This window comes from Oryx dammah, unplaced genomic scaffold, assembly GCF_014754425.2.
Source record: "Oryx dammah isolate SB20612 unplaced genomic scaffold, SCBI_Odam_1.1 HiC_scaffold_18, whole genome shotgun sequence".
Lineage (NCBI taxonomy): Eukaryota > Metazoa > Chordata > Mammalia > Artiodactyla > Bovidae > Oryx > Oryx dammah.
In genome coordinates, this window is record NW_024070202.1 from 107,632,358 (window position 1) to 107,648,662 (window position 16,305).

Genomic DNA, 16,305 nt, shown 5'->3' on the forward strand with positions numbered 1-16,305 from the left:
CTTTCTGTTCACTGTGAAGTCTTTACATTGCCTTCGTTTCTGAAGGACAGATTTTCTGGGCAAGGTGTTCTTGGACGGCAGGTTTTGGCCTTTAGAACTTTAAACATATCACCCACTCTGTCCTGGCCTATGAGATCTCTGTTGAGAAATCTGATTACTGTAAGGGGGTTTCCCTGTAAGTTACAAGCTTTGTTTTTCATTTCTTTTAAGATTCTCTCTTTGACTTTCTGTTTTGAGTTTTTTATACTGGGTCTTAGAGATGAACTCTTTAAGTTCATTTTGTTTGTTAACCTTGAGCTTCATGAATTTGGATATCCAAATTTCTTTGTAGATTTGAAACCTTTTCATTCTTTAAGTAAGCTTTCTGGCCTCTTTCCTCTCTTCTCTTGGAACTCCAATAATTCACAAATTGGTTCTTTGTTTAGCATCCCATAGATCACGTAGGCTTTCGTCACTCTTTTTCATTCTTTTTCTTTGATTTCCTCTGACTGGATAATTTCAAAGTTTCTGTCTTCTATCTCCCATATTCTTTCTTCTGCTTCTTTTATTCTGATTTTGATACTCTCAGTTGCAGTGAAAACTGCATTTTTTTTTGTATTCTTTACATCCAGAATTTATTTGATACTTTTTAATGATTTCTTTTTGTTAAGTTCCTCACTTTTCTCGTATTTTTGTTTTTTATTTCATTGAACTGTCTTTCTGTGTTTTCTTGTCATTCATTGAGTTACCTTAAAGTAGCTATTTTGCATTCTTTGTTGGATAAATTGCAGGTTGCCATGTCTTTGTGTTTGTTTACTAGATTATTGTGCTCCTTTTGTGTTGTCATGCTACCTTGATACTTCATGTTCCTAGAAGTTGTCTGTATTGCTGTCTTCACATTTGGAAGCCAGCAGTCTTCCAGCCACCTCCTCCAGTCTTTACTAATTGTCTACCAGTCACCTTCTCCAGTCCTTACTAACAGCCTTCAGGAGACAGATACCTTCCATAGCCTTGATGAGATTCTGAGGCTATCTCAGACTTTCTATGGGTACAACTGCTCCACACTTCTTTCTTGTGGCAAAATTTTAAAGCAGTATGCTTTCTATGAATCTTGGAAAAAACCAGGTATGTGCTGACAGCCTCTTTTGTATTCCAAAAGGTGGTGCTCAATCTCAAGTCTGTGGTCTCTCCCCAGCCTGCAGATTTGAATCCAGTTTCTGTGTGCTCATAATGAAAAGTGGTAGTTTCTCAGTTACATCTGACTCTGTGACCCCATGGACTGTACAGGCTCCACTGTCCATGGAATTCTTCAAGCAAGAATGTTGGAGTAGGTAGCCATTCCCTTCTCCAGGGGGTCTTCCTGACCCAGGGATCATACATACCCAGGTCTCCTGCACTGTGTGCTCATAGCCATCTGCCAAAGATTACTCTCTCTGCCACTATCTGGAGTGTGCACAGGGGTCTGGCTACAGGCTTGGGAAGTGTGCAGGTTACATGCACGGAGTGCTGTGGGTGCCTGTGGGCTAGCTAGGGAGATTTGCGTATTAGGTGTTCGCAGTGGCTTGCAGGTGGCCTTGTAGGTGGAGTCTGTGGACAGTAAGTATGATCTGCATCCTTTTAATGCCCTCTTAGTCCTATGTTAGTCCAGCTTTCCCATCCTCTTCCTGACCTCAGTCATGTAGTCATGATTCTATACTCTAGGTGGAGCAAGAGAGAAATGAGCCCCATTGGCAGCAGCCTACACAGTTGGGGAAGCCATGTGCTTACTTTTTTCCTCTAGGGTAAATCACAGCTGAGAAGATCTGTCTTGACCTTCAGCTGTGCCACCTTAGGGGAAATATAAGTTGGGTAAGATCAAGATGTTCTTTTTACCTACTCAAATGCATCCAAATTTTATACCTTTTTTTTTCCCCCTCCAGTGGTATGCTGGAACTTCTCACCTGGAAACCTGTACATCTGCAAAGGGTCTTTCTTTCAAGGGTGATTGTCTAAGACAGTGTTTTAGACTGTGGCTGAGAGGGGCTAGAATTGATACATAGGCAACTGCAGAGTCCACAGCCAGGACTGAGATCTGTTTGCCTACTATCCAGGACAATAGTGGGAAAGATTCCTCCTGGGTCCTTTGACATATGCTTCTGGGTCACACAGCTCCCTCAGAGGCATTTCTGTCTATGGATAGATGGCAATGCTTTGTTTTTGGTGGGGCCACAAATACAAGGAATGTCGCATGCCACCATGTTGCTGATGTCACTGAGAATTTTTCATTTTAAATAATGTAATTTTAAATGCCAGAAATTCCATTTGTTATTTTAAAAAGTCTTCTATTTTCCTTTAAATCCTTGAGCATAATTATAGTAGCTATTTTAGAATCCTTATCTGCTAATTCCATCATCCTTGTCATTTCAGGATCTTTTTATTGCCTTTTTTCTTCCTTCCTAGTATGGATCAAGTCTTTCCGCCTCTTTGCATGTCTAGCAATTTTTGGTTGGATGCCGGACATTATTTCTATGTAGTTTAGTGTTTGAATTTTATATTCCTTTAAAGACCTTAAAGTCTGTTTTTTTCAGACAGTTAATTGAGAATCTGTTTTATATTTTTGAGGTTTTCCTTCAGGCTTTGTTAGGGCAAGTCTCCACTGACTGAATGAACATGAATTTGAGCAAACTGTGGGACATAGTGGAGGACAGAGGAGACTGGCATGCTACAGTTAATGCAGTCACAAAGAGCGGGACATGACTTAGGACTGAACAACAACAATGACACCACAGCCTTTGCTCTAGGATTGTTTAGCTGTAGTACTAAGGCATGACTATTCTGAGGTCTCAAGTGACTGTCTTCTGTATTTAGTAGTTCTCTCCTCTCTGCCTGAAAGGAACTCCAATATCTCCCAATCCATGTGAACCATGGGAATTGTTAGCGTTTTGTTTTTATGGATGTTATACTTTGGCTTTACTTGTAGACACATGACCAGAATTGAATTCAGTCAAAAACCTGAAGAGATCTCTGTGCAGATTTCTGTATCTCTTTTTCTGCATGGTTCCCTGGTATGAGCCTCTGCAAATCTCAGCATCCTCAGCCTCCTCAATTTTTTATCTGTCTTTTCATCCCAGTTATTTAATTTTACTTATTATTCCCTATCTATACTGTAAACTGGAAGTTGCTTCCATATACAAAACTGAGATGATCACTGTTCCGTTCAGTTCAGTTCAGTTGCTCGGTCGCGTCCAACTCTTTGTGATCCCATGGGCTGCAGCACCCCAGGCCTCCCTGTCCATCACCAACTCCCGGAGTTCACTCAAACTCATGTCTATCGAGTCGGTGATGCCATCCAACTATCTCATCCTCTGCCGTCCCCTTCTCCTCATGCCCTCAATCTTTCCCGGCATCAGGGTCTTTTCCAATGAGTCAGCTCTTCTCATCAGGTGGCCAAAGTATTGGAGTTTCAGCTTTACCATCACTCCTTCCAATGAACACTCAGAACTGATCTCCTTTAGGATGGACTGGTTGGATTTCCTTGCAGTCCAAGGGACTCTCAAGAGTCTTCTCCAACACCACAGTTCAAAAGCATCAATTCTTTGGTGCTCAACTTTCTTTATAGTCCAACTCTCACGTCTATACATGACTACTGGAAAAACCACAGCCTTGACTAGACGGACCTTTGCTGACGAAGTAATGTCTCTGCTTTTGAATATGCTATCTAGGTTGGTCATAACTTTCCTTCCAAGGAGAAAGCGTCTTTTAATTTCATGGCTGCAATCACCATCTGTAGTGATTTTTGAGCCCCCCAAAATAAAATCAGCCACTGTTTCCCCATCTATTTGACATGAAGTGTTGGGACCGGATGACATGATCTTAGTTTTCTGAATGTTGAGCTTTAAGCTAACCTTTCACTCTCCTCTTTCACTTTCATCTAGAGGCTCTTTAGTTCTTCTTCACTTTCTGCCATAAGGGTGGTGTCATCTGCATATCTGAGGTTATTGATACTTCTCCCGGCAATCTTGATTCCAACTTGTGCTTCTTTAAGCCCAGCGTTTCTCATGATGTACTCTGCATATGAGTTAAATAAGTAGGCTGACAATATACAGCCTTGATGTACTCCTTTCCTGATTTGGAACCAGTCTGCTGTTCCATGTCCAGTTCTAACTGCTGCTTCCTGACCTGCATACAGATTTCTCAAGAGGCAGGTCAGGTTGTCTGCTATTCTCTTCTCTTTCAGAATTTTCCACAGTTTATTGTGATCCACACAATCAAAGGCTTTGGTATAGTCAATAAAGCAGAAATAGATATATTTATGGAACTCTTTTGCTTTTTCCATGATCCAGTGGATGTTGCAATTTGATCTCTGGTTCCTCTGCCTTTTCTAAATCCAGCTTGAATATCTGGAAGTTCATGGTTCATGTATTGCTGAAGCCTGGCTTGGAGAATTTTGAGCATTACTTTACTAGCATGTGAGATGAGTGCAATTGTGTGGTAGTTTGAGCATTCTTTGGCATTGTCTTTCTTTGGGCATGGAATGAAAACTGACCTTTTCCATTCCTGTGGCCATTGCTGAGTTTTCCAAATTTGCTGACATATTGAGTGCAGCACTTTCACAGCATCATCTTTTAGGATTTGAAATAGCTCTACTGGAATTCCATCACCTCCACTAGCTTTGTTCGTAGTGATGGTTCCTAAGGTCCACTTGGCTTCACATTCCAGGATGTCTGGCTCTAGGTGAGTGATCACACCATCATGATTATCTGGGTCGTGTAGATCGTTTTTTGTACAGTTCTTCTGTGTGTTCTTGCCGCCTCTTCTTAATATCATCTGTTTCTGTTAAGTCCATACCATTTCTGTACTTTATTGTGCCCATCTTTGCATGAAATGTTCCCTTGGTATCTCTAATTTTCTTGAAGAGATCTCTAGTCTCCCATTCTGTTGTTTTCCTCTATTTCATTGGATTGATCACTGAGGAAGGCTTTCTTATCTCTCCTTGCTATTCTTTGGAACTCTGCATTCAAATGGGTATATCTTTCCTTTCCTCCTTTGCTTTTCACTTTTATTCTTTTCACAGCTGTTTGTAAGGCCTCCTCAGACAGCCATTTTGCCTTTTTTCATTCCTTTTTCTTGGGAATGGTATTGATCCCTGTCTCCTGTACAATGTCACAAACCTCCGTCCATCATTCATCAGGCACTCTATCAGATCTAGTCTCTTAAATCTATTTCTCACTTCCACTGTATAATCAGAAGGGAGCAGTTAGGTCATACCTGGATGATCTAGTGGTTTTCCCCACTTTCTTCAATTTAAATCTGAATTTGGCAATAAGGAGTTCATGATCTGAGCCACAGTCACCTCCCGGTCTTGTTTTTGATGACTGTGTAAAGCTTCTCCATCTTTGGCTGCAAAGAATATAATTAATCTGATTTTGATGTTGACCATCTGGTGATGTCCATGTGTAGAGTCTTCTCTTGTGTTGTTGGAAGTGAATGTTTACTATGACCAGTGCGTTCTCTTGGCAAAACTCTATTAGCCTTTGCCCTACTTCATTCTGTACTCCAAGGCCAAATTTGCCTGTTACTCCAGGTGTTTCTTGACTTCCTACTTTTGCATCACAGGGCTCATCTTTTTGTTTCTCTTTTCTTAAGCATCACAGTTCTGCTCTGTCTGTTTCACATTTTATCCAGTTTTAGTTGTTTATGCAAGAAGGTAGGTCCTGTACAAGATTCTTCTATATGAGAGTAACATCTTTTCATTAAGTTGAAGACTGAAACTTAAAGCCCAAAAAGTTTGTTGGAAGCTCTGTGCTTGTTATGAGAAGTTTTGACTGCTGGACCTTGTAATATAAATAGCACGCATGATTGATTTCATTAGCATTCCCCATAATAGTTATTATTTCTAAAATCTTTCTTTTGGACATCTCACTTCAAAATTCAATTATTCCTTGGTTCTTTTTTCAGTTAAATAGCTCCAGATGAAAAACCTCTCATTTTTTGTTAGGATGTTTCAGCAGTTCTCCCTTTAATTTTATTTTTCTCTGTTACATAAGCTTATTCTGAATATATTTCCCACTTAATTACTTGATACTTTCAGAATTAGTTTTTCAAGTTATTAATATTTTTAAATCTGTCAGATTTTTTATTTGTGGTGTTTTATATTATTATCGGAGAAGGCAATGGCACCCAACTCCAGCACTCTTGCCTGGAAAATCCCATGGATGGAGGAGCCTGGTGGGCCACAGTCCATGGGGTCGCTAAGAGTCGGACGCAACTTCAATTTCACTTTCACTTTCATGCATTGGAGAAGGAAATGGCAATCTAGTCCAGGGTTCTTGCCTGGAGAATCCCAGGAACGGGGGGAGCCTCATGGGCTGCTGTCTATTGGGTCGCACAGAGTCAGACACGACTGAAGCGACTTAGCAGCAGCATATTACTATAGTGTCTATTCTTACTTTTACTCCTTTAATCATTTAATGTTTATTTTATAATCCTTTTCAGATTGTTATATCATCTTCAGTGTTTAGGTCTTAATTCTCTTGGTGGCTGTATCTATGGACACTTTCACATTGTTACCTGTTTCCTTATGTGGAGACAGAATTCTCGATCACATGTAAACAGCAGTTTTGTTTGCTTATGACTGCATCTTTTGGATTTCAACATTTCTGAATTAGGTTTTATTTTAAATTTCAGTTTACAGTTTTTATAAATATGAGTAGCAGAAATATAATTCTCATTAGTTCATTCACAGCTGATTTTTTTTTAAATTTCCTTTCCATCCAAGGCACTGAATAAAGTACAAGGAAGCTTCCTTGTTGTTTTGCTGGCTGAGTTTATGAATAAAATGGCATTATGCAAGGTTTTGTTTCTGGTAGTCCTGTCATATAAATCCCAAACCTATGCCTTTTGCCTCAAATGTTCTATGGTGTACTAGTCTCCCACTGTAAGATCTATATGAGGGTCTGAATCCCTATTAGCAACTGAGTCAGCACACATATACGTATGTTTGTGTGTATACACATATTTATACACACAAATGCCTTAAATGCACATATGCATATGTACAAAAAACAAAGGTGTATGTATAAACATTTACACACATATATATTTAAATCTACTCAACATTTCAATATGTATGTAAAGAGAAGATGTGTCTTCTCTATCAGTTACCTGACATATAGCTGAAATGTGCCTGAAATTCCTTTGAGATGCTGGGATTTCTATGTATATGCATGTGTAATGTGTGAGCAGGGGAGAGGGCTAAGGAAGGGACAGTTTTGCTTTGAGTTACAGAGAAAACTTAACACATCTCATGATGAAATAACACGCCTTCTCCCTTCAGAACTACTCTTTCCTTATGTCCAACTCCTAACCTCTCCCTTACAATCCCTCATACAACCATACATGAAGTCCTTCCATCAAATCTTCTAAAAATTTCTCCAGGAGGTTCACTCTCTCCTTCTTATTTCAGGGTCCATCATATTTCACTCAGGCAACATCCCCTGAGAGAAATCTACATTCAGTCTTGTCCTGGCTCTCCTCATACAGATGGCATAGTGATCTCTCTTAAACACAGTTCTGAGCATGTCATTCTTCCACCTAAAATGACCAAATAGTCTTCAAATATTCTTAGAAGATAGGCCAAAACCCTTAACATGACCCAGCTCATTGTGCTGTAGCCTCATGTAATACATTTATTTAGCACACTGACTTTTAAGGTCCTCGAGTACACCAAGTTCCCTTCTAACTAGAGTCCTTTGCACATACTATTTGCTGTGCTTGTAACATTGTTCTTGAAAATAATTAAATATTTATTCCTGTAGATTTTGGTAAATGTTTGTATCTCTTCATAGAGTATAAGTTCCATGAAGACAGAAACCAGTCTTGTTCCAGCTCTTAACAAGACATACTTGAGACATAGAATATGCCCCAAAACTATCTGCTGAAGGAAGAATGGAAACAAGAACAAGAAGAAAGAAATACAATATTATGAGCTTTAATTGGAATGAACATTTGATAAAGTGAAATTGATCCAACTATCAGTTCAGTTCAGTTCAGTCGCTCAGTCATGTCCCCACTGACTTTACAGCCCCATGGACTACAGCATGCCAGGCTTCCCTGTCCATCACCAACCCCCAGAGCATGCTCAAACTCATGTCCTTTGAGTCAGTGATGCCATCCAACCATTTCATCCTCTGTCATCCGCTTCTCCTCCTGCCTTCAATCTTTCCCAGCACTGGGGTCCTTTCCAATGAGTCAGTTCTTCACATCAGGTGGTCAAGGTAATTGGAGTTTCAGCTTCCGCATCAGTCCTTTCAATGAATATTAAGGATTGATTTTCTTTAGGATTGACTGGTTTGATCTTGCAATCCAAGGGACTCTCAAGAGTCTCCTCCAACACCACAGTTCAAAAGCATCAATTCTTTGGTGCTCAGCTTTCTTCTTTATGGTCCAAGTCTCATATCCATACATGACTACTGAGAAAACCATAGCTTTGACTAGACAGACCTTTTTTGGCAAAGTAATGTCTCTGCTTTTGACATGCTGTCTAGGTTTGTCCTAGATCCAACTGTAAACAACTGCAATTAATTGATCTTCAATTCCATTTTGTTTTTGGTAAGGTGGGGGGTGGGGATAAACAAACTTGTTTTCTCAGTAAAGAAAGGAGACATTTAGAAAGACGAGATTGGGAGCAGAGGTCAAAGTTTATGGACTTTATACTACACTTCATATTTTAGTTCATTTACTTATCATGGAGTGAACAAAAAAGTTACAATACAAAACTCTGAGATAATCTCCTCCTACCACTACAAATACAGCCAACTCCAGTTAGCATGATTTATCATGATTTTGGAAAGTTGTTTTAGTAATGGTGACTTAAAGTAGCAATTTTGGGGGTAATGTATAACAATGAAAAAAAACTACTTATTCTTTTTATGTTACCTTTGTGATTTTTTCTTCCCAGAATAGAGTTTTCCTTTGGTTTTCGGTTAATAAAAGCACTGTATACATCCTGGCATCTTTGTAGAAGTTATTGATACAGTAGAGGGCAGTATAGGAGCACATCTCAGGATGAAAATATTGGGGCTGCCTCTGGGCTCCCCTTGGAATGATGTGTGGCAAGGTCAGTTAGAGGAAGATTTAAGCAATTTAGGAAGCTACGAGTTGAGAAGATATAGTAAGTATCAAGTCATTGAATATCTCAAATTGTGGAAAACACATGAAATTTTAAACATGTTGATTTTTAGAAATTTTATATTTGATGCTCACAAACAGGAATACACACACTATTCTTGACAACGGTAGACCCTGGCTTTTCTTATTTTGTTTTGTTAATGATCCATCCTTATTTTTATTGAAAAAGCAAAAGTGATGAGTTTTAACAGGCTGGGTTTGTATTCATGACATAGACAAAGGAAGTTTAAGTATGAGCTATAAACATTTTTCATGCTTGCAAAGATCACACCTAGGAATTTATTTTTATGTTATGTGGTCTCATGTTATTCTTATTTGGTTGAGTGAACTGGGAAGGTTACTGAACTTGGAGAAATAAATTCTGCAGTACTGTATACCATGCATTATGAGCCACCAAAAATAAATCACAGAGGGGAAGCACATGCCAAACAATTCCAAAGATACTTCTATTGACTGTGAAGCAGTTCAGTGCAGTGTTCAGCTAGGATGAGGCCATCAAGTTAGAGTATGTAGCTTCAGTGGAATTTATATAAAGCTCTAAAGTCTGTAAAGCTTGACAGAATTGAGCTATCATTTTTTTTAAGGTTCCCTGTCATAGGAGGAGGTAGAAGTTGAAAGAAAGCAAGTAGGATGGCTTGGCTTATACACTTAGGTTTACCCATAGGTCAGACTCACAGATACTGGTAAAAGGTACTCATGCCTATTTAATTACAGGGAAGTTTATGCAAGACTGTTGCTGTCCGTGGTACCTGGAAGACTGATAGTTCCAGGTACTCAGAGAGAAAGTGAAATAATTGGCTATTGTGCTACCGATGACATGAGGCCAGAGAAGCTTCCACACACAAAAAAAAATTATGTTGAAAAAAGAATTTATTTTCTTTTCCATACTCAAAAATTAACTTTATCTCATGGTTCTATGAGAAGCAGATGATCTTTGGATGTTCATGTTGGAATATATTCATTTGTGCTTTACAAATGATTTTGATAATAATAACAACCATAAAATAATAGCAATGATAACAATAATTACTTATATTGATAATAACAGAATTATACACTTCATAGAATTTAAGACTTCACATATTGACACTTCCAACCTTAGAAGCATCTAAAATTGATGGAGGGTTATAATCATTGTCAGCCAAACACCATTGCCTGTGAATTCAATTTGGTTATAGCTTTTTAAAAAAAAACTGTATTGAGAATTATTGTGCACACAGAAAATAATACAGACAAATGTGCAACAAATGATTAAATATGTCTAAATAAAACAACTAAAACAGATTTTCTGATAAATATAAAACAAAATTCTAAGGGATAAGAAAGTATATTATAGTTAAAGTAGTGTTCTGTTTCCCTTAGTGGTACATAAAACAATGCTGTATGTTACAATCAGTGGTGTCCTAGGTTTGATAAAATATGACATTTTTATATCCATTTTATGAGTGGAGAATCTGAGGCCAAGAAAGGCCAAGAAAATTCCCAGAAAACATAATAGAATATAGTTTCTCTTCTATCATAGTTCACCGCATATTCTGAATAGAAAAGCTAAAAGTGACTATTTCACTCTATTCTTACCTTCCTTTCCAATGAAAACTTCATTAACAATTGTTCACATGCTTATAACTACTTAGTGAAAAAAGTTATATTTTCAAAAAAGAACCCAGAATGCCTATTTCGAACATAGGAAGCACGTAGTACTATGATGTTGTCACATCACAGAAACTGAATTCTGGAAAACCACAAGAATTAAAAAGTTTATTTTGGCTCATCATTAAATCAACCCATAGTTAGAATAAATCTATGGAGATACAGAAAGTTCACAGAGTGAAATTGCTTTAAACACATAACAAAATTTAAATGTTAAACCTGTCTAAAATTTGATTGCTTGAACAGCATCCTTAAGTGCCCTACATTTCAAAAAAAAAGCATAGCTATAAAAGAGACAAATGTAATATTTTGGCTCTTCCTTATAGCTCAAACAGTAAAGAATCTGCCTGCAATGCAGGAGGCCCAGGTTAGATTCCTGCATCATGAAGCTCCCCTGGAGAAGGGAATAGCAACCCGCTCCAGTATTCTTGCCTGGAGAACCCCATGGACAGAGGAGCCTGTTGGGCTATAGTTTGTGGAGTCACAGAGTTGGACACGACTGAGTGACTAACATTACTACCACTATTACCAACATTATATTCTCTTATGTCAACAATTTCATGTCTCTTGTCTCTCCAAGTAGAGTCTCAGAGTGTGGGATGAAACTTGGACGTCAATACACTTAGAAGGCCAATTGGCCCAGTGAAACAAGCACCAGGCATATTTTGTAGGATCATTTGACAGTTTTAATGTCCAAATAACCATCAGGCTTTGGATCTAGTTCAAATTCACACTTAGCCTTTACCTCTAGCAACCAGGTTCCAGATGCATTCTCATTTATCACATCCCTACAAAGGAGAAATTTTCAGGTGCTGTGTGCATGCATCATTATGTAAGCCAAGATTTTGTTTGATCCTGCTCAGTGCAAACAGAGATGAAATTTGATTTGAATATTGGCATTTGAAAGAAAGAGGCATATTACTCTGTGACCTTGAGGATAACTTCCTGCTGGAGAGGTAGAAGCTATCTCATGTTAGGTTCTGGAGTTAAAGGCATTAATTCCTGCAAGGTGCAGAGCTATTTGCAAACAGTGTGTGACTCTGCATTACTAAGCAATGTGAATAGCTCTGTGTATTTTACCCCCTGGCAGTTTACTTGGGATAAATGGAGAGAGCAGGGGTTTCTCAGAGTGATAAAAAGTACCAAAACACTATTTTCTTTACATTTCACCAATTAGATAGTCACTTATTCTAACCAACATCTCTTTGGAATAACAATATAATTTGCTTTAATCAGAGAGAGGGGTGTGTGTGTGTGTGTGTGTATGTATGAACAGAATCATCTCTGTTCATTTCCAAGGCAAACCATTCAATATTACAGTAATCCAAGTCTATGCCCCAACCAGTAATACTGAAGATGCTGGAGTTGAATGGTTCTATGAAGACCTACAAGAACTTCTAGAACTAACACCCCAAAAAGATGTCATTTTCATCATAGGGGACTGGAATGCAAAAATAGGAAGTCAAGAGATACCTGGAATAACAGTCAAATTTGGCCTTGGAGTAAGTACAGAATGAAGCAGGCCAAAGAGTTTTGCCAAGAGAATGTACTGGTCATAGCAAATATCCTCTTCCAACAACACAAGAGAAGACTCTACACATGGACATCACTAGATGGTCAATACCAAAATCAGATTGGTTACATTCTTTGCAGCCAAAGATGGAGAAGCTCTATACAGTCAGCAAAAATAAGACAAGGAGCTGACTGTGGCTCAAATCATGAACTCCTTATTGCCAAATTCAGATTTAAATTGAAGAAAGTGGGGAAAACCATTAGACCATCCAGGTATGACCTAAATCACATCCCTTATGATTATACAGTGAAAGTGAGAAATAGATTTAAGGAATTAGATCTGATAGACAGAGTGCCTGAAGAACTGTGGACAGAGGTTCGTGACATTGTACAGGAGGCTATGATCAAGACCATCCCCAAGAAAAAGAAATGCAAAAAGGCAAAATGGTTGTCTGAGGAGGTCTTACAAACAACTATGAAAAGAGAAGCTAAAGGCAAAGGAAAAAGGAAAGATATACCTATTTGAATGCAGAGTTCCAAAGAATAGCAAGGAGAGATAAGAAAGCCTTCCTCAGGGATCAATGCAATGAAATAGAGGAAAATAATAGAGTGGGAAAGACTAGAGCTTTTCAAGAAAATTAGAGATACCAAGGGAACATTTCATGCAAAGATGGGCTCGATAAAGGACAGAAATGGTATGGACTTAACAGAAGCAGACAATATTAAGAAGAGGCAGCAAGAACACACAGAAGAACTGTACAAAAAACGATCTTCACGACCCAGATAATCATGATGGTGTGATCACTCACCTAGAGCCAGACGTCCTGGAATGTGAAGTCAAGTGGACCTTAGGAAGCATCACTACAAACAAAGCTAGTGGAGGTGATGGAATTCCAGTAGAGTTATTTCAAATCCTAAAAGATGATGCTGTGAAAAGTGCTGCACTCAATATGCTAGCAAATCTGGAAAACTCAGCAATGGCCACAGGAATGGAAAAGGTCAGTTTTCATTCCAATCCCAAAGAAAGACAATGCTAAAAGATGCTCAAACTACTGCACAGTTGCACTCATCTCACATGCTAGCAAGGTAATGCTCAAAATTTTCCAACCCAGGCTTCAACAGTACCTGCATGGAGCTGTTCAAGCTGGATTTAGAAAAGGCAGAGGAACCAGAGATCAAATTGCCAACATCCAGTGGATCTTTGAAAAAGCAAGAGAGCTCCAGAAAAAATTTACTTCTGCTTTATTTACTATACCAAAGCCTTTGACTATGTGGATCACAACACACTGTGAAATATTCTTAAAGAGATGGGAATACCAGACCACCTGACCTGCCTCCTGAGAAATGTGTATGCAGGTCAGGAAGCAACAGTTAGAACTGGACATGAAACAACGGACTGGTTCCAAATTGGGAAAGGAATGTCAAGGCTGTGTATTGTCACCCTGCTTATTTAACTTATATGGAGAGTATATCATACGAAAAGCCAGGCTGGATGAAGCACAAGCTGGAATCAAGATTGCTGGGAGAAATACCAATAACCTCAGATATGCAGATGACACCATCCTTATGGCAGAAAGTGAAGAAGAACTAAAGAGTCTCTTGATGAAAGTGAAAGAGGAGAGGGAAAAAGTTGGCTTAAAGCTCAACATTCGGAAAACTGAGATCATGGCCTCTAGTCCCATCACTTCATCGCAAATAGATGGGGAAACTGTGGAAACAGTGAGAGACTTTATTTTGGGGGGCTCCAAAATCACAAAAGACGCTTGCTCCTTGGAAGAAAACTATGACAAACCTAGACAGCATATTAAAAAGCAGAGACATTGCTTTGCCAACAGAGGTCAGTCTAGTCAAAGCTATGGTTTTCTAGTAGTCACGTATGGATGTGAGAGTTGGACTGTAAAGAAAGCTGAGCACCGAAAAATTGATGATTTTGAACTGTGGTATAGGAGAAGACTCTTGAGAATCCCTTGGACTGCAAGGAGATCCAACCAGTCCATCCTAAAGGAAATCAATCCTTAGTATTCATTGGAAGGCCTGGTGCTGGAGCTGAAACTCCAATAACTTGAACCACCTGATGCAAAGAACTGACAAATTGGAAAGGACCCCGATGCTGGGCAAGATTGAAGGCAGGAAAAGGGGACGACAGAGGATGAGTTGATTGGATGGCATCACATACTTGTTGGACATGAGTTTGAGCAAGCTCCAGGAGTTGGTGATGGATAGGGAAGCCTTGTGTTCTGCAGTCCATGGGGTGGCAAAGAGTCAGACATGACTGAGAGGCTGAACCTAACTGATACTCCAATGAAAATATTTCAAAAATAAAGGAAGAATGAAGAAAACAGAGGGAAGGCCACAGAAGTGGGAGGAAAAGTATTTGCAAATATCTTTTGATCTATTGGATGCCAATAATATAACTTTCTTCATATTAGGTTTTCTTGTGCTCATTGAAATTCTAGTAAAATCCCTTGGACGTTTCATGTGCATAAATTAGGCCATTTAATCAAGAATTCAAGTAAACCAAGTTTAAATGCATTTCTTGTCGTTTACAGTATTATTTATATGCAGTTTTTCTTTCTGCAAAAGGAATCAAATTCTTGGCTTTTTGGCCATACAGAATTGTTTGTCTAATATTTTCTTGGCTCAGTTAGGAACATTAGAGTTCTTTGTAACTAAAATTTTAATGTATACACTTCATGGATTTTTAAATTATTCTGTTTAGAATAACTTTCTGGGCTGAGAATTATATAGGTCAGCCTTAGAGGGAGATGTGATTTGCTAACCTAAAAGGATGAGGAAACATCAGTGCTCAGAGGATATAAAAACCTATTCTTGCTTAAGTTTTCATTTTCACTCCGGCTATAAATAGCCTCACTTAAGTGAAAGGGTGCATTCTAAGTCATCCTCTGTAGCAGATGAAGACTTTAGCACATTGCATGTACTTTATTGGTCTGACCATTTAAGGTTTCATTGTAGGCTGACACATGACAGAGTTCCCATTTAAATCTCAGAAATAAAGAGCTTCAAAAGCAACCTTATTAAAGTTAAAAGAATGAACTTACAATGTCTGTGTTTGGAGTAAAGGTAATGAGATACCCAGTCAATTGCTCACTAAATAGCTTGTCATCTCTGTGTCTGCTATTGGAGCTCTACCAATGGACCATTCCATTGCAGGTAATGAGCATGATTCTCAAATTTTAAGGTACTCAAATATAAGATATCATTCTATCACTTCGTAAGTAGCAGTTTGAAGGCCTCTTAAGTAAACATACTATTAAACATGTTTTATTAGACATATTACATAGATGGATGAGGTTATGAGCTCAGTAGTGAATCACCAAACTTATCTAAAAGCTACAGAAAAATTAGGAATTAATTTGGCATGTTCCCTCTCTTTTCATTTACAAGTAGATTCACAAGTTTTAATATGGTTTATGTACCATATTAGTGTGAGTCCAGTTTAGGTACATGGCTGAATAGAAATCTTGCCATAAAATGTAGACTTAATCTATCCTCCAGAAACAAGAACTGGCATATTTAATCACATCATTACTGTAACAACAGTATAAGCAAATAAAGAGATTCAGGACCAAGTTGAAGGTCTACAGGTAGAAAAATTTAAATAAATCACTTGGGTATTTCTGTTGTTAGTCTCTTTATTGCAAAGTGGCTGGTTGCTGCTAACGTTTTACATTTCAAACCTTAATATAGTCAGACTGCTCATTCACCCAGCTCACTAACTAATGATGTTTATTAGTTTTACTGCAAGGATTTTTCCCAGAGAAGTTAGCACTGTGCTGGCATTAATAATACCCCTGGAAGGTGATGACTGGTGGATCCTGGAGAACCAGGTTCAATCTCAAAACGTTATTATACTTAGCAATGCAATATGAACCCACACTGTGTTTGTGACCTACAGGGGAATATTTGCTTTGTTCCTAATTAGTGAACCAAAGAGAAAATATGATGGTACAAAAACTAAAATTGTCATTAAATGTT

At 38.4% G+C, this 16,305-nt stretch overlaps 1 long non-coding RNA gene across 1 annotated transcript; it reads left to right on the plus strand.

Moving 5' to 3' along the window:
• Window positions 1-422: 422 nt before the first annotated feature.
• LOC120877732 lies at window positions 423-15,912 on the plus strand. The gene is made up of 3 exons (XR_005724383.1): window positions 423-503; window positions 11,975-11,977; window positions 15,901-15,912. It is a non-coding gene; the product is annotated as an uncharacterized LOC120877732 (long non-coding RNA).
• The last annotated feature ends 393 nt before the right edge of the window (window positions 15,913-16,305 follow it).